Below are 18,462 nucleotides of genomic sequence, written 5' to 3'. Positions count from 1 at the left end.
GGTGCAGAAAATGTTCACAACAAAGCAGCAGCATTTTTGAAAAACCGCTATGGATTTTAAATCCGCAGCATGTCTATTTATATTGTGGATTTATGCCGCAGATTTCACCCCTTGAAATACAAGGCTTAAAATCCGCATCATATCTGCAAGTAAATCTGGACCATTTAGCTGCAGATTTGGCCACTTTAGCTTTCCAGCATATTTGCTGCAGTTTTGTTTTCGCTGGTGGAAGCCAGCAGTGATTCCGCTACATGTGAAGCCCCCTTTAAAGTTGTATTTTCATCACAAATTGTTATGGTATATCCACAAGATCTAACAAGAGGGGAAGGGGGGGGGGGGGTATGGGCTCAACATCTAATTGTAACCAATAGATCAGACTGGATATCAAAAGTACAGCAGGTTGGCGGTCAGCTAGGTAATAGTGACCACAATATGGTTAATTTGTATTCCTCCTTTAATATTTTCTAGTAGAAGAGATAGAAAAACTGTAAACTTAGTGAAGCTCAATTTTCATATTTTCATTAAATGTCTAAAAGGGGTCAAAAAGTGAGTTAGGAAATAATATGTCAGTGTGAGCACGTTATGACGTTTTTTTTGGATCATATGTCTATTACCCCTTAGGGTTCCTCATCATTGCTGAAGGGTCATTGGGAGTCGTATGTTCAGATTCCCTTAGATGTTTTTCCTGGCTGACCATTCTATTAGAGTGGGAGTTTATATATTCCAGCCCCTGCTCTTACTAATTGCTGATTATCCATCTCTTGTGGCACAGTTGGTCTAGTCCATATTTCCCTTGGTATGGCCACCCTGATTCAGTTAAGTAGCTGGTTTATTAACTAGTATATTGGAGTTGTTTCTGTCATCGCCCCTGCTGCCTATAGTTGTTCAACTTCTTTATAGACATTGCCTGTTTTCACTTAGGGTCAGTGCAGGTGGTCCAGGCTCAGGACGAGGGGTCATCCTTGTCGGGACGATCGCCCCACTTTCGGCTGGGATTTTACCTCTTAAGGTTGTTAGGGTTATATTTCCCTTTTCCCGTCTTGGTTGTGTTCGGTGGTGGTTTTGGTGTTTTACATGGGACCTAGCAGTATTTATTTGTCCTGTGTGAACATTTTCGTGCCGGGCGTTGTACATAAACGTTCAGCACAAAAGTAGCAGGTGGGCACTAATTTTAACTTTGGCAGTGCAAAGCAACTGCTGCCAAGGTAAATGAAATAATGGGATACAACCAGAGGCATGGATGCACATGACAAGAACGTGGTTTTGCCATTGTACAAATCATTAGTTGGCCACACATGGCATATTGTGCACAGTTTTGGACATCTGTGTATAAGGACATAGCTGAACTGGAGTGGGTGCAGGAGAGGGTAGATAGTATAATAGATTTCTGAAGGAGAGACATTGATCCAGGATTTTCTTCTGATCTGTGGAGTCGGAAAGGAATTTTTCCCTCCATTATGAGGCTGTTGGCAACTACCTCATGGAGGTTTTGTCACCATCTCATCAACACAGTAGGATTATAGGTTGTACTTGATTGATTTGTGCTTTTGACCAGCTACGTCACTATTTAAGCCTGTCTTTGCTCAGAGATGAGCAAGACATGAAACTGAGCGAGTAACAGTAGCCGGTATTTAGGTATGTAGAGGGTATCTAGAATGGTAAGAAACGTAACATATCAGAAGTTGAGATTAGTGAGATTCTGGATGTTAAAACACCAACCCCACTTACCCCTCACGATTGCTGATGGATGCATGCTCCTGTTGACTTTGGCTCTCCTCAAAAAACTGTATAGGGGACGACTGTCATCCCAGCGATGATCACTCAGGCAGAGTGTGTCGGAGATCGTTCCGCCCGCCCACCTCCATTTACAGAAAACAGGCAGTTGTTCATAGATGAATGACTGCATATTTACAGCGGCCGATGCAGCGGCAGACCAACAATAATTTCATGGTCTGCATGAAGGATCCGATCAGTGATTTCTCTGATTGTTCTCTCACTGCCTGCATTTAGATGGCACAATTATCGTCCAAACTGGTCAAACTAACAAGTGATTTACACGATAATCATGCTGTGTAAAAGTAGTATAATGTTTGTACTCTACTCTCTAAGGAGAGTAGAGAAGTGTTTATAGGAGCTAAACAGTCATGGAGGTCAGCAGAGTGCACTTTGTTCTAGCAGTTATATTATTGAGGGGTGTTAGAACTCGGACCCCTTCCCAACACAGCTGGTGACATGTTACAGATTTTCTTTTATTTAATACATACATTTATCATTCTCTGAAATGTGTGGTAGGCCTTAGAGCCCGCCTCAGACTGGGAGTACGCCTCCGCCTCCGAGTAGGCTTACGACCCTGGCCTTGCCTCCGACTACAGCACCGCCTAGTTCTTTAACTGCTTCTACTCCTGTCCCCTGGTTAAAAAAGAAATAAAAATATAGTTTTACTAAGATGTACAAGTGAAGAAAATAGACATAAACTAGCAGAACTACATTCAGTACTAATTCCACAACATTCTGCAGTATTTTACAGTAAAACTGGAATGGCAGTTATTTTATACATCTGATTTTACATGTCTATGTACGCATTAATATGTCTGTAGTGCCCCATAAGCAGTGCCCCTGGCATAGAGTGCCCCCATACTTAGTGCCCCAGTCAATAGTTTCAAGGAATGTAAAACCAAACAGTCGCTTCCTCCTCTCTCCAGCGCAGCAAGAATGCAAATGATCAGTGAGCGGCCTACTAGTGGCTGCTCCGATGTCAGTAATCTAGATTGAATGCCGCGAGCTAATTAAGGAGGCGGCACATGACTGGGAACAGGTACAGCAGGGGTTAAGTAGAGCGAGCAAAAGGGGGGTGGAGTTTAGACAGGAAGAGAAAAGGGGGGGGAGCGGAAGGAGCTCAGTCGTGAGACAAGAAGAGAAGGGAGAAGATTGGAGAAGAGACAGCAGCAGAAAAGAAGATTGCCAAGGGTGAAAAGTGTTTCCAGAAAGAGGAGAAGAGGTTCGGCAGAAGGAAGGAGTATCCAGCAGAAGAGGAGAAGCGGCGGAGAAGTACCTGCAAGCGGCGAGGAAGAAGAGAACGCAACCGCGTCCGGCGATCCAGAAGTCCCAAGATCTGAAGATGGAGGAGCTGCGAGCGCAGATTCGGGAGGCGATCCAGGCGGACGGCGCGGAATGGCTGGAAGAGATCATCGCAAGCTGCAGATCGGGGTCGGAGTCCGGGAGGCCAGTCGGGCCCGCAACAGCTTTTCCGGTGGCAGCCGAGGGAGCGGAACAACCGGGGGATGCCGGGCGAGGCCGCCCGAAGAGAAGACGGAACCCCCCTGCGAGGCTCAGTCCGAGCCCCGCCGCCAAGAGGGTCGGCCGCAGGAGCGGCCGCAGCGGGGAGATCATGCAGGGCGCGGGACGCGCCACGAGGGCGGAGGCGCGAAATTCAAATCGCGCGGCGGTTGGAGCGACCGCGGAGGAGCAGCGGGGACAGCCGGGTGGCAGTCCGCAAAGGATCAGAGGGGCATCGGCAGCATCAAACAGGGGCTCCGGGTCCAGGAGCCAGCGCGCAGTCGGGCGCACGGCAGCAGGAAACAACGACAGCATGGAGCAGCCAAGGAGGCACGAGCCACGTGCAGACGCATGGCGGGAAGGCAGGCAAGATGGCGGCATAGCAAGGCAGCAGCGCCAGGTACCGGGGAGAAGGGGGGGAGGAGCGTCCTCTGAGGGTCAGGTGGCCAGGCACTTAAACCCATTTCCTGGGAGGTATAGCCCTGGGAGGGGGAGGGATAGGGGATATAGCCCGGCCACCAGCTCTTCCAGCAGCGTAGTCACCAGGGCAGGGAGCGCTCAGGGAGTTAGGGAAAGTGATGAGATTATAGGAGAATCGGGGATCCCCTTGGTTGCCCTTGTCCCGGAGGGTCCCTCGATCGGGGCTTATGTGGGTCACCCTACCAATAAGCAGCGACATAGCCGGTATGTCACTTACATCCCGCCCGCTGGCACCGGGTACGCAGTCAGCACCCAGACTCGTGAGCATAGCGGTCGCGCGGCTCACAGATATTACCTTCCACAGCAGCAAGCGATAGCGGTCCCTAGCGCACAGAGGCTTTGTTATGTCAATCCACGTTTCGTGGTGGCAACATCGTCAGGTGGGGGGGATTCCTCACAGGGCTACGCCAGTCGCGCAAGCGGCAATAGGCAAGGTTTGGGTGCCAAGCGTAGACAACGCGAGAGAGCTAGGAGGGCAAGGTATCAGCAAAGGCGTGAGAGTGAGCTTGCGAGAGTAGGAGCGCAAGCAAGCGAGAGCATAAGGAGGCCGAGCGGAGAGTCTCTGGGCGACGGATCCAGGAGTCCAGGTATACGGCACCACCAGGATACTTACCGCCATGCGGAACCTCCGCCAACACCTTCAACAAGCATGCACAACATACGCCACATGCGGCGGGATACACCCCCAGGACGGCCAGAGCAGGGCCACCTTATGACAGCGGGAGGATATGCAACAAACGACGCTCCGCATGTGAGTTCGCGGCAGCCATCGAGCAGCAGAGGCAGGAGCCCTGCGAGAAGGACGGCAGGGACCTCGCCCTTGGCGATGCCGGAGGACGGTCGTGCCGGTGAGTCAGACTGTTTAATTGCTTGGAAAAATGTAATGGATCCCGCCAAGGTGGTGGAGAAAAATGATTTGGTGTTGGTATTGAAATCGGTTTTGAGTAAAATGGATAAAAAAGATGTTTTATCGGTGTCCTGTGGATCCCCGGGGGGCGCGGGCCCACCCGTGGGGCAGGAGGGTGGCTTAACAGCCGGAGGTGAAGTGGACCCGATGGAAGGGTTGAGATACGCAGACTCGCTGTTCTGCGGGGTTGCCCCCTTGGGGGTCGGTGTGTCGGAAGATTTACTCGATAAGATCCGGAAAGGTGTTTATGTGGATATATGGTCTCTGTTGTCTCCGGACCATGTGACGGTTGATAAAGAAAGGGTGTCGGAGCGTGTGGATAAGAAACCGAAGGTCGCTAAGACTTTCTGTAATTGGGTTCAAGCGTTCACGGTTTTGGCGTACGTTACATGCCAACAGTACCCTAAGAAAGGTCCCGAGATGTTGGTTTATCTTAACACCATTTTCAGTGCATATAAGTTGCACGGAGGCGCCGCGTGGTGGCGCTATGACGAGGACTTTCGTCGACGCGTTTCGGGTACGGCCGTGAGTTGGGCGACAAAAGCGACCGATGTATGGTTGCAACTCATTTTAGCTCAACGCCCGCAGAAACCTACTTTTCAAGGGGGTGCCGCGGGGGGTGGGCAACAGCCCCCTGCGGCCTCTCCGCGTCCAAACGGGTCATGCTGGCTCTATAATGAGGGCCACTGTCGGTTCCTCGCGACGTGCAAGTTTAGGCACGAATGTTCGGTTTGCGGAGGACAACACTCCGCGGTACGCTGCTTCAGAAAACAGAGACAGCCAGTCGCCGAGGGCGGTGCCAGTGGAGCACCGAACTCCGGTGAAAAGCAAGTACCTCTTCCAGTGGCTCGACAGATACCACAGGAGGGAGGAAGCAAGAATCCTTAGACAAGGTTTTACCGACGGTTTTTTAATCCCCTTTTCATTTCAACCTGCTTCCACCTTGTGCGCAAACTTAAAGTCGGCCCTGGATAATATAGTATTAGTAAGAGAAAAGGTTAACAAAGAGGTGGCGGCGGGCCGCATGGCCGGCCCCTTCGACGAACCACCGTTCGCGAACTTGCGTGTCTCACCGTTGGGGCTAGTCCCTAAGAAGGAGGCGGGCAAGTTCCGATTGATCCATCATCTATCCTTCCCAAAAGGGGAGTCGGTAAATGATGGCATTACAAAGGAACAAGCATCGGTGGTTTATGCGTCATTTGACCAGGCGGTCGCTTTGGTCAGAGCAGCAGGTAAGCGGGCACAGTTAGCAAAAGCCGACATTGAGTCGGCTTTTCGGCTACTGCCAATTCACCCTGAGTGTTTCCACTTGTTGGGTTGCAAGGTAGATAATCAGTTCTTTTATGATATGTGCCTGCCGATGGGCTGCTCGATTTCGTGCTATTACTTCGAGCTTTTCAGTTCATTCCTGGAATGGATGCTCAGGTTTGAAACGGGTATCACATCGGTGACGCACTACCTTGACGATTTCCTGTTTATCGGTACGGAGTCATCGGGCACCTGCGGTTTTTTGTTACGCACATTCCGGTCATTGATGCAGGAGGCGGGGGTCCCATTGTCTGAGGAAAAGACGATGGGCCCGGTGACAAGGTTAACTTTCCTAGGGATCGAAATCGACACCGAGGAAATGGTTTTTAGATTACCGATCGAAAAAATTGCCCGCCTCCGACAGACGGTTAGAGATGTCGTAAGGTGTAAAAAAGTTACGCTGCGCCAAATACAGGTCCTCTTGGGTTTACTGAACTTTGCGTGCAAAGTGATACCCATGGGTCGCGTTTTTTCACGGAGGCTGTCGCTAGCGACGGTGGGTGTAAAGGAGCCGCATCATTTTATTAGAGTCACACCAGGGATTCGAGGGGATTTACACACTTGGAAAATCTTCTTGGAAGCGTTCAATGGGCAGGTGGTGTGCCCTAAGGAAGAGTGGTCGGGTACAGGTCTTAGCCTGTCCGCGGACGCTGCAGGGTCTACAGGATTTGGGGTTATTTTCCGGAACCACTGGTGCAGGGAACCATGGCCAGTATCCTGGATAAAAAAGCGGTGGAATCAAAACATTACTTTATTGGAGTTTTTCCCGTTGGTGGTGGCTGTGGAACTATGGGGTGAGGAGTTACAGGATCACAAAGTGTGTTTTTGGTCCGATAATGCTGCGGTGGTGCACATTATTAATCGGCAGTCGTCATCTTCCCCACCGGTGTTGGCACTCGTGAGACATGTGGTTCTGAGATGTTTACAGCGTAATATATATTTACGGTCAAAGCATGTGCCGGGATATAAAAATGTGGCAGCTGACGCGCTCTCTCGTTCGCAGATGGAGCGGTTCAGAGAGCGGCACCCTCAGGCGGATGCGTTGGGAGTACGCTGCCCGCTTTTCTTGTGGGATCTGGCAGAGCAGAGCTGCTGAAGCTTGTCGAGTCATCCGTGGCAGTGGGAACCTGGAAAAACTATAATGCGGTGTGGAAAAAATGGTTGTGTTGTACGGATGGCAGGGTAGCTGGGGGCGAGAGGGCCCGGTCAGCGACCCTGGATATGTTAGCGTCCCTACGGGCGGGACGGGCGTCGGTGGATGCGGCGAAAAAGCATCTTGCGGGCGTCGCTTTTTTGCTAAAGTTGCACGGGTTCAGAGATGTTACAAAAGAGTTCGTTTTTCGCCAGATAGAGCGCGGGTGGAAGAAAGAAAAGGCCGGTGCTGATGCCCGCCGCCCGATTACTTACCAGTTGTTGTGCAAGTTATTGGACACTTTGGAGGTCACGTGTTGCAACGGGTACGAGGTTTTACTGTTTAGGACGGCGTTCTTGCTGGCATTTTTTGCGGCGCTCAGGATCGGCGAGTTAGTTCCGAAGAGCAAGTTTATGCCGGGAGGTCTTATGTTTGACGATGTGGTACTGATAGACGATGGGCTACGGGTCAGGATTAAGAAATCAAAAACCGACGTTTTCGGTAGGGTTGAGTGGGTGCCGATCTCGCGGCTAGGCGCAGTTTGGTGCCCAGTAGATACGGTAGCCAGTTACATGGCAGCAAGGCCGGCGGGGGAGCAGTTTTTGGTCCACGCTTCCGGCCTCCCCCTCACCAGGTTTCAGGTAACGGCGGGGTTAAAATCGTCTTTGAGGTCAGTGGGCCTCGATCCGAAGGAATTCGGAACCCACTCCTTCAGAATCGGTGCGGCCACGTCGGCAGATGCGGGTGGAATGAACGAAGACGGGTTAAAACGGCTTGGGAGATGGAAGTCCCAGGCATATAAGTCTTATGTGCGACCCGATCTGGCGGTGTGAGATTTAAGTTAGGGCCTAAAGGTCCCTCGTTTTCTTTAGCGTGAGGCAGTGTTTTTCAAGTTGGTTGCTCTTGTTTTTGTTTTTTCTTGTTTTTTATTTGCAGCAGCAGAACCGTGGAAGGTGCACATAGTCGGGCATTCCTATATTTACTGGGCGCAAAAGAGGGCAGCAGTACGCCCGTTGGGATCGGAGCTAGGCCTACCCGGAACATCCGTAACCTGGCACGGAGTCCGGGGGCTAAGATGGCCCGACATGTGGAAGCTGGTGGTGGACATAGCCAGAAGTACCCCCCGGAAAGTGGTGTTGGTTGTTCACGCCGGGGGGAATGATCTCGGAAAAGCAAAGACACGAGACCTGTTGGTCATCATGAAACAGGACTTACTGCGTTTTCGGGAATGTTTTAAAGGATGCATTCGGTGGACAGAGCCAGGAGGCTGATCAACATGCGGATGTCGCAGTTCGTTCACTCTATCGGAGGGGTGGCGGTGCGCCATTGGGAGCTGGAAGAGAAGGAAAAGGGGGCATTGAGGAGGGACGGTGTTCACCTCAATGACGTAGGGTTAGATACGTTCCTATCCGGCTTGCAGGATGGGGTCGAGAAAGCTTTAGCTCGGGTTGGTGGGGTGGGGACGGAATGAGCCGTAGTAACGCGGCACATCCCGTGTGGCCCGGATTTTTGTCCATGCTGTGAGGAAGTAGAGGAGGGTTTGCAAGCCGAAGGAACGGGGCTTACAAACGTCCTCAGTGGACTGTTTACGGACTTTAAAGTTTTAGCATACGGACAGCATGGACAGTTTTTTCAATAAAGTTATCGTTGATATTCGTTAATAAATAAAAGCTGTGGCCTACCCCACAATTGGCAGAAACAAGAAGTTGTAAGTATTGGTTATTTAGTAGATAAGTGAGCGGGTAAGTGATTGAGAGTGTTCCCAGTCTTGGTTGTTTAATTAATTGCCAAACCATCAAGTAAATTACTTTTGCAAGCAGTGATTTGGGGATCTTGTAATTTTTTTTACTTACCTGAAAATCTGCAATTGCAATTTTAACTATTTAGAGTGGATATAGATATTTGAGCATATCTATCTATCCATCCATGTCTTCCCTGGCGTAACTATAGGGGTCGAAATTGCGCAGCAGCTCCTAAGCCAGGCAGCCTATAGACTCCCCTAGCCATGCTGAGGCTGCCTGACTGCACTGTTTAATGCTATGCCTAGGACCTCCACACGGCGTGTCTGGTGCGAGCGCTGCACAGCTTCCCCTGCACTGTGACTGATAGTCAGAACTTCCTCCCCAGCGCTGGCTCAGTCTCCTCCCCTTCAATGTTGGAGGGGAGGAGCTGGAGCTGGGGAGGAAATTCTGACTAAAGAGGCAAATACATCAAAGGTGCGGAGACTGAGCCGGGGCATGGAGGCAGTTATGACTATTGATCACTGTGTAGGAGATGCTGCCTGTGCAACATGGAGAACCTAGAAGGAAGGTTAAACAGTGCAGTCAGATAGGCAAGGTGCATCATCTTGTATGACAGTGGGGCAAAGGGAGAAATAAATGGGCAATATGTGTTACAGGGGCAGGGGGAGAAATAAATGGGTATCATGTGTGACAGGGGGCAGAGGGAGAAATAAATGGGCATTATGTGCTATGGGGCAGAGGGAGAAATAAATGGGCAATATGTGTTACAGTGGGGCAGAGAGAGAAATAAATGGGCATCATGTGGGACACGAGGCAGAGGGAGAAATGAAAAAACATCATGTGTGACGGGGCAAAGGGTGAAATAAATGGGCATCATGTGTGACAGGGGGGCAGAGGGAAAAATCAAGGGGCATCATGCATGGCAGGGGGCAGTGGAGAAATCAAGGGACATTATGTGTTATGGGGTAGCGGAAGATATAAAGGGGCATTATGTGTGACAGGGGGCAGAGGAAGAAATAAAGGGGCATTATGTGATACAGGGGGCAGAGGGAGAAATCAAGGGGCATCATGCTTCGCTGAGGGCAGAGGAGAAATCAATGGACATTATGTGTTATGGGGCACAATGAGAAATCAAGGGGCAATATGTGTGACAGGGGGAGAGGGAGAAATAAAGGGGTATCGTGTGACGGGGGCAGAGGGAAAAATGAATGGCCATCATGTGTGACAGGGGGGCAGAGGGAAAAATCAAGGGGCATCATGTGTGACGGGGGCAGAGGGAAAAATAAATGGCCATCATGTGTGACAGTGGAGCAGAGGGAGAAATAAAGTGACATCATGCGTGACAACGGGGCAGAGGAAGAACTATGACAGCTGGTAAAAATGTACCCACTTGTGTATAAATGCTGTGTTTTTATGCAGCGTATTTACGTGACCGAAACCTGCATTACATTCAGGTGAATGAGCCCTAAAGAGCAGGATATGTGACGGGCAGAGAGTGAAGTATATGGGGCATCATGTGTGATGAAGGGTGAGAAATAAAAGGGGTATCTTGTTTGATGGGGGACAAAAGCAGTAATCTGTATGAGATGGCAGATGGAGAATCCTAGGGGGCATTCTGTATGACAAGGAAAGTGGGCAGAACCATGAAATGGCTTCCTGTGTGATGACAGGGCAGGGAGAGAATGATGAGCTATCTATGAGGAGGGGGAACTATGAGGGGCATTCTGTGTGATGGGGAGGGGGCAGAACCATCAGTCTGTGTAAAGAGTACAATGATGGGGTGCAGTTTGTGTAAGAGGTGTGCAGTCAGTGTAAGACAGCTGCATGGGGAGCAGTCTGTGAGAGAGGGGGCAACATGGGTAGCAGTCTGTGAGAGAGGGCAGCATGGAGAGCAGTCTGTGAGAGGGCAGCATAGAGAACAGTTTGCGTTAGATTACTTATTAGAAGTCTAAGCTGGTTGGCATTATTAAAGGGAGCAGCAGGATGGAGGTTTGTGACTAGTGTGGGGATATGGTGAGTGGTGGGAAAGCATGGAGCCAAAGATGTCTGTGTTACAAATTCTGCATAGATGAGTGGTGGTTAGAAAAAGTTGTCATGGTAGTCTGGGCCAGATACAGATGAAAACCGAAAGTGAATGATACGAATCCGGTATGACATCACCTGTTATCACTGAAGGTAACTGCACTGTAGTCACTATCACTGTGTAGAACTAGTGTCAGCAAATGATGCCTGACAGCCCATCCCTGTGTATACTTGCTCCTGTGCCATTACACAGGAACAAGTATCGCTGGATCGCTCACAGCACGGCTGGCAGGAAGGCGGGGCGGCTGGAGGAGAGTTCTCTCCCCGCTCTTCCCCCGCTCCTCTCCATTCACTGTAAGCAGCGGCTGTTCACTACTGAAGGACTGCTGCTTACACTGAACGATCGCTGTTCAGGATTTTAAGCTGCTTAAAACTAAACGACCGGACGATCCCCATCCAAAACCCTGCGGGAGCCTGAACAACCAGGACGATAATCATCCCGTATAAAAGCGCCTTAACATGGTATGCAAGTTATCTTATGTTGTCTTCAATGTGAATATCTAATTTATTATTTGCTTTTGCGTGGGATGCAAAACACATCTTGAGGCTTGTGCTGCATAGCTGAATCACTTAAAAGGCCAGTGATGCTGCTAAAACTGATGGGCGAGAGATGAAGTGCAGTTGCAGGGGGACCCCAATCTATCTATTTATCTATCTAGTCAAATAAATGACATATGACATAATTTTAAATGAAAATGTCACACAAATTGTATACAGGAATTCTTCATCTCACCAGGACACATTCAACAGTGCCTCCAACTGCATTAACAGCCGGAGTTATCAAGCCCTGTAACAAAGAAAATACAATTTTTTAATCATGATGGGTAAACTATCTGTGAAATCTACTTTTCAGATTGTGGTATTTCTAATATTAAATCTGTAATTCCTCATAGAAGTGCAAGTACAAAAGTGAATATATTGCTTGTATCAGTATTTGAATCAATTGCACTGACTTAACCCCTTACGGCCTTAGTCAAAAGGGCGTTTTTATGTTCGTATGTTACCTGCGTTTGCGATTTGCATGTATTAAGAACCAATGTTTTTCATATGCCCGATATTTACCTGCGCACAAAATGCGCAGCGATAAATATGGGGCAGCGGATTTTAAAACGCAGGTAACTGCGGCATCTGTCTTTTTTGGATGTGAAACCCCTGGATGCTATACTCACCTCTCTGCTGCTGCCGGGCTCAGGCGCATGCATCTAGCCGGGTCTTCTCCTGAAGTGCTTTCAGCAGGCGGTGATTTGAAATCTCTACCTGCTGAAAGGGCTGCCTCTGATTGGCTGAGCACTGTGACCAATCAGAGGCAGTTCTCAGCTATTGAATGACAGCTAAGAGCTGCCTCTGATTGGTCACAGTGCTCAGCCAATTGGAGGCAGCACTCATCCATTCATTGAATTCAGCCATTGATTAAATTCAAAAATGGGTGAGTGCTGACTCTGATTGGCTGGAACTGGCTGGATGTACATGAGCCCCGGTAGCTGCAGAGAGGTGGGTATATATATTATTTTATTTTTACACATTTTAGGGATGATTTTCAGGGAAGCGTTTATAATTAAAGCCCTTCCCCAAAAATTACTGGATGACTTGCCGGCAGCCCATTGCTTTCAATGCGGAGATGAAGAAATCCTCTGTCACAGCTTAGGAAAGGATCACAATGTTCTCTGCTTGTCAATGGGGGCCACCGCCGCCCGCAGTGATCAAAGGAATCCCCTGCTGCGGCTGTCACAGCCACAGCAGGGGATAACAGGCAGCGCACTTTATGTGGGGAAAAACGAGGCCAAGTCCTTTTTTTCCCTGTGTGATGCCCGCTTCGGTCATGCAAATTTTTTGTGCGTTTGCGTTCTGCACACAAAAATTCGCACATCAAAACGCCCCGTCTGACTGACCCTGAGGCAATTCTAAAGGACTGGGCACTTTAGTGATTTTATGCATGTGATGGTTTTATAAACCCATTGTTTTCTTGGGTTACCAAAACTATTTGTAGTATATTTATTTTTCATGAAATACAGGCCTTTTTTAAATACCTTTTACCAATAACTCTTTTTTCTTTGTTTTATTATGGGTACTGTATTTAACCCCTTAAGGACATGGCCTATTTTGGGCTTAAGGATGCAATGATTTTTGTCGGATTTTCATCTTCATTTTTCAAAAGCCATAACTTTTTAAATTTTTTCTTTGACGTGGCCGTATAAGGGCATGTTTTTTGAGTGGTGAACTGTAGTCTTTATTGGTGCCATTTTTGGGTGCATAGACTATATTGTAAAACTTTTATTAATTTTTTTATAATAAGAGTGAGAGAAAACGCATCAATTCTGCTATAGATTCTGTTTGTTTGTTTTTTACAGCGTTAATTGTGCAGCATAAGGCCTTAGTCAGATGGGCGTTTTTAGCCGCGATTTGCGCATGCGCATGCGTCCGGCGATTTTTAAAAACCATTGCTTTGCAATGGTATCGGACACATGAGCGCTTTTTATGCGCTCGTCCGATAAATTATAGAACAAAAAATCGCAGATCGCACCTATCTGCGATCTGCGATTCCTGTTCTCTTCTGTATATGCGCTCAATGGGGCCGGCGGCAGCAGCGCCGACCCCATTGAGAACATATAGAAGACAAATCGTGGCAGAGAAGAACGATGTTTGCTCATTGAATTCAATGGAGCGGCAATACAGCCGCTCCATTGAAAGCAATGGGCTGCCGGCGTGCGCGGGGTGAATTGTCGGGAAGGGGTTAAATATTATAAGCCCTTCCCTGCAATTCATCCTAAAATGTGTTAAAATAAAAAATAATTGTATACTCACCTTTCCGCTGCAGCCGGAGTCTAGCCGCGGCCGCTGTCAGTTCTCCTGAACTGCTTCTTGGCACTATTCAGCCGGTGGGGCTTTAAAATCCACGCCTGCTGAATGATCTGCCTCTGACTGGTCACAGCCCTGACCAATCAGAGGCTGAAAACACTCACACACCCATTCATGAATTCATGAATGGGTGAGTGAATGCTGCCTCTCAGCGCTGAGCCAATCAGGGGCAGGTCTGACTCACATCCATTCATGAATTCATGAATGGGTGAGTGAATGCTGCCTCTCAGCGCTGAGCCAATCAGGGGCAGGTCTGACTCACATCCATTCATGAATTCATGAATGGGTGTGAGTGAGGCATGCCTCTGATTGGCTCAGCGCTGAGCCAATCAGGGGGCAGGTCTGACTCACACCCCCTTCACACCCACTGCAGGACGGCCACGCGGAGCTCCGGCTGCCGGCAGAAGGTGAGTATACAATTTTTTTTTATTTTAACACATTTTAGGATGGATTGCAGGGAAGGGCTTATATATTTAAGCCCTTACCGACAATTCATCCCGGGCTCGCCCACAGCGCATTGCTTTCAATGGAGACGGCTGTATTGCCGTCTCCATTGAATGCAATGCGCTGGACAGCTCCGGCCCGTTTCTAATGAAACGCGGCTAGGAGCAGATTTTCGGGCGATTTGCGGGCGACTTGCGCGCATCGGTCACGCGATTTGCGGATGCGCATCCATCATGCGATCCGCAAATCGCGCGAAAAATCGCCCGTCTGACTAAGGCCTAAATGACACAATACATTTTTTCTGGGGGTCAGTACAATTACAGCAATACCAAAATTCCTAATTTTTTTTTAGATTTTTCCACTTTTCCGCAATAAAAACCCTTTTATGGAAAGCTTTTTTTTTTTTTCAAAATTGCTGCATTCAAAGTTCTCTACGGGTTTATCATCATATTTATTGTTTTTTTTTGGAGGCAAAATGCTAAAAATTGGCATTTTGCCTCAGTTTTTTAGGTTTTTTTTACACGCTTTTTGCCATGCATGAAAAAAAGCATGTTTAACTTATTGTATGCGTTGTTATGGATACGATGATACAAAATATGTAGGATTAAATTTTTTTTTCTTTTTTTATGCTAATATGAGAAAAAGCACTTTTTTCTTTACATTTTTTTATGTACATTATTTTTTATATTTTTTTTTACACTATTTGTGTTCCTGTGGGGAAATTGCACCATAGCGTCTATGATCGCTATGATAAGGCATTGCAGGACTTCTTTCATGCAATGCCTTATCGCTTGTTATAGCGACCATAGGCACTGCCAATACAGGACGCCTTTATTGATTGGCCTGTATCTGGCGTCCTGTTACAGCTGTGGCAGAGGAGAATGATTTGTGTTGTATATGTTCTCAATGGGATCGGCGCTGCTGCCGCCGGCCCCATTGAGCGCATATAGAGAAGACCAGGAATCTCAGATCGCAGATAGCCGCGATCTGCAATTTCTTGTCCTATAATTTATCGGACAAGCGCATAAAAAGTGCTCATGTGTCCGATACCATTGCAAAGCAATGGTTTTATAAAATCGCCAATCGCGTGCGCATGCGCAAATCGCGCGAAAAAACGCCCGTGTGACCGAGGCCTAAGGGTGCATTCACACGTAGCGGAATTGGTGCAAATTTTCCTCAGCATAAAATTCACATCAAAACTTGTGTCAAATTTCACATCAAAAACTGCGCCAAAATCTGCACTGTTGTGGATCCAGGGAAGAAAACTACAAGAAGAGCCCAGCAATATCACTTCTCACCCCGGTTACCGGAATAAATTTTGTCCCCAAGACCGGAGGATTACTTTAACTTTACTTATCAAATTGGGTCAATCATTGTTTTGAAAAAGTCTGTTCTATGTAAGTTATTACACAGAGCTGGCAGCAAGCAGTCAGCGCCATTTTCTTACTGTAATCAGTTACAATCGCCAAGTTTTCAGTTCCTAGACAACTGATTGCCAACCAGACTGATGGCGGCGGGAACAACTATATCGAGTTTATATTCAATAGGAAATGCTTAAGATGATGCTGAGAGTATGTACAATGACACACAGATGTAGAACACTTATGATAGTTACCAGAAGTTCATCAGATAATTTCCCCAGAAATTCGGTGACCGCGCCTAAGTCTAGGTTGTCTAATAATTTCTGAAAAATATCAATATATAAAAGTCACTTTTTTGGTAGAATGAGTGAAGATATTCATATCTAAAACATAAAATGATGTAAATGTCAAATGTGCACGAGTATTCCCACTGTCCAACAACTGAATCTCCTTTTATTAGCCAATGGCTTTTGAGAACTGGACAATCCACAGTAGATTTTGCATTAAAGCAGGTCAGTTACAAGACTATAGTGCCCTCTTTAAGGAAGGTAAAGTATGGGGACCGGCTTCATGCAATATTAGCCTAAATGGCACAAAAAATATTTAGACAGCTATCAAAAAAATACAGAAGGCCCTCAGCTGTGAGGAGAACGCTCCCACCATCTCTGCCAGTAGTGATTAATGGGCTGCCCTGTATCTGCATGTACACAGGAGCCTTCAATCATTCCTAAGACGGGCGGGGAGTGTTTCCCTCATGAGTCAAGTCCATAATGATTATCCAGACAGCACAATACATTTATGCACAGTTTGGGTTAGTATGCAACAGATGTGTCTCCATGCTATGCTGGCCTTGGAGGGAATTGTGAGCAGAAAACTGACCTATTGTTTCTATCAACATTTTATGTTAAACATATCTTTTTATTTTTGGTGATTTTTTATTTTTATTTTCCATATTGCTGTTCCATATTACAGATCCTGATATACTGCAGTTTTCACATTGACCACTAAGCCTAATAATAGTCTAGGATTTTCTGTTTCATAGGGATAACTTTTCAGTAGTCATCTCATTATCATCACAGGTAGGACTACAATGAAAATAGACACCTACGTAACAAACAACAGACTCCACCATTCGTAATTGGGGATAGCCACAGCTCACCTCCTCCCCCTCCCTGCCTAATTACCTCTGTACTGGTCATAAAGCATGCCCACAACACTCTCCTGTAGTAGCCAATGAATCTTCTCCAGTCTATTGGTTTTATAGTCCATGTGGCTATACAGAGGAACTCTCAGCGTAATATTAGGCCTAGTGGTCAGACTAACAACTACAAGAGATTAGGATTTTTATCAATATACATAGTGACATGGAAAATTACAAAAAAATCACAATACATTTTAAAAATATGTTTAACATCAAAACTTGATTTAAACAATAGGTAATTTTTTGGTGGCACATTCTCTTTAAGTAGAGCAGCAGAGTACAGGGTGATAAAAATATTTGAATTGTGGAATCCATGATCATCTCCCACGTGGACAATCTGCGCCATTCCGCACCAATTCAAACCAATGAAGCATCCGCATGTCCACTCACATGAGTGGCCAGCAAATGCGATTTTCTGCTCACGGAAAAAAAAATCGCAGTATGCTCCATTTTTGCGCGGAGTCTGCACGGACGGCTTCCATTAAAGTCAATGAAAGCCGTCTGATCCGTGGCCCTTCTGCAATTGACATTGCTGAATGGTCGCGGATTCAGCATCATCGTGATGATGCGGGAAGAGCAAGAGCTTAAAAAAAATTGTACTGCGTATGTTCAATGGCGAGCCGTGCGGACCATCTGCAGTACAGAAAAAGAACAGAGACTACAGGTACGCACGGATGCCACTAATGCCAGAGTCGGATTCCACTGCGGGCTCCCACATACGAAATCCAACCTAAAGAAAGTTGGCTGTTGGCAATCAATCGTTATTTATTAACTAGAAATAAAGCAAAATGAAGCAGCTCGCGCTACCACAGACTAGCTACATGTGTACAGTTGCAATTTCCTAGGGGCGTTACAAAAATAGAACGTAATGATGGTATATATTTAATAGTCTCTTTAACGGAGCAGCAAGAGGTTGTAGCAGCAAATTTTCCATCTCTATATTACCCTCGCCCAGTTACTTTTCCATCTCATATTCTCAACACCTTGAGAAGACAAACATCCAAATACATAAATAGGAAGCAGTAACAGATGATAATAGAGGGGGCTATAGTATGAAACTTGTACTGGGTCTCAAGGAGCCTCAAGCTACAAGTAGGTATATAGTTGAGATAATATACATATTTATATATACATATAATACATATAATAATTACAGTATCTTACCTGGATCTCTGCTTTTAGATTTTCGACACAATCCAGCAGACTCTTAAAAATAAATAAAACATAGATTTCAGTACATTTTACATCATGTCCACGGGCGGGAGCCCACTGTGAAATCCCACTGTTAGGGCTCCTACCCACTTGCATTTGTTTAACGCTGTGATATCGCTGCCTTTTTTTTTAACGTGATTGTCAATGGGACTTTCTAATGTTAAAAACGCATCACAAGTTTGCTCTTTGCGATTTTTGTGCAATGTGTTTTTAATATTAGAAAGTCCCATTAACAATCGAGTTAAAAAACGCTGCAAAATTGTAGCATTAAAAATACGCAAGTGGGTAAGAGCCCTTAGGTTGTGCTTCTGGGACTTGTAGTACTCTGGGTTCCAGGAGCACACCTGCAGGGTGTGGTTAGCTTAGTTCAGCCAATCCCCAGGGTCTGGGTGTATAGATATACTCCTGCTCGTCTGCTATAGGATATCCCCACTGTCTGGTGTTTGTCAGTCTGGTTGGTT

At 47.1% G+C, this 18,462-nt stretch overlaps 1 protein-coding gene across 1 annotated transcript in view; it reads right to left on the bottom strand.

The window, feature by feature from the left end:
* AXDND1 (axonemal dynein light chain domain containing 1) overlaps positions 1-18,462 on the bottom strand; it is a 563,032-nt gene that overhangs the window by 117,032 nt on the left and 427,538 nt on the right. The gene's annotated exons all lie outside the window — the stretch shown is intronic.

Source organism: Eleutherodactylus coqui, chromosome 3, assembly GCF_035609145.1.
Source record: "Eleutherodactylus coqui strain aEleCoq1 chromosome 3, aEleCoq1.hap1, whole genome shotgun sequence".
Taxonomy (NCBI): Eukaryota; Metazoa; Chordata; class Amphibia; order Anura; family Eleutherodactylidae; genus Eleutherodactylus; species Eleutherodactylus coqui.
The sequence above is the reverse complement of the archived record's forward strand: the minus strand, read 5'-3'. Positions and strand labels throughout refer to the sequence as shown.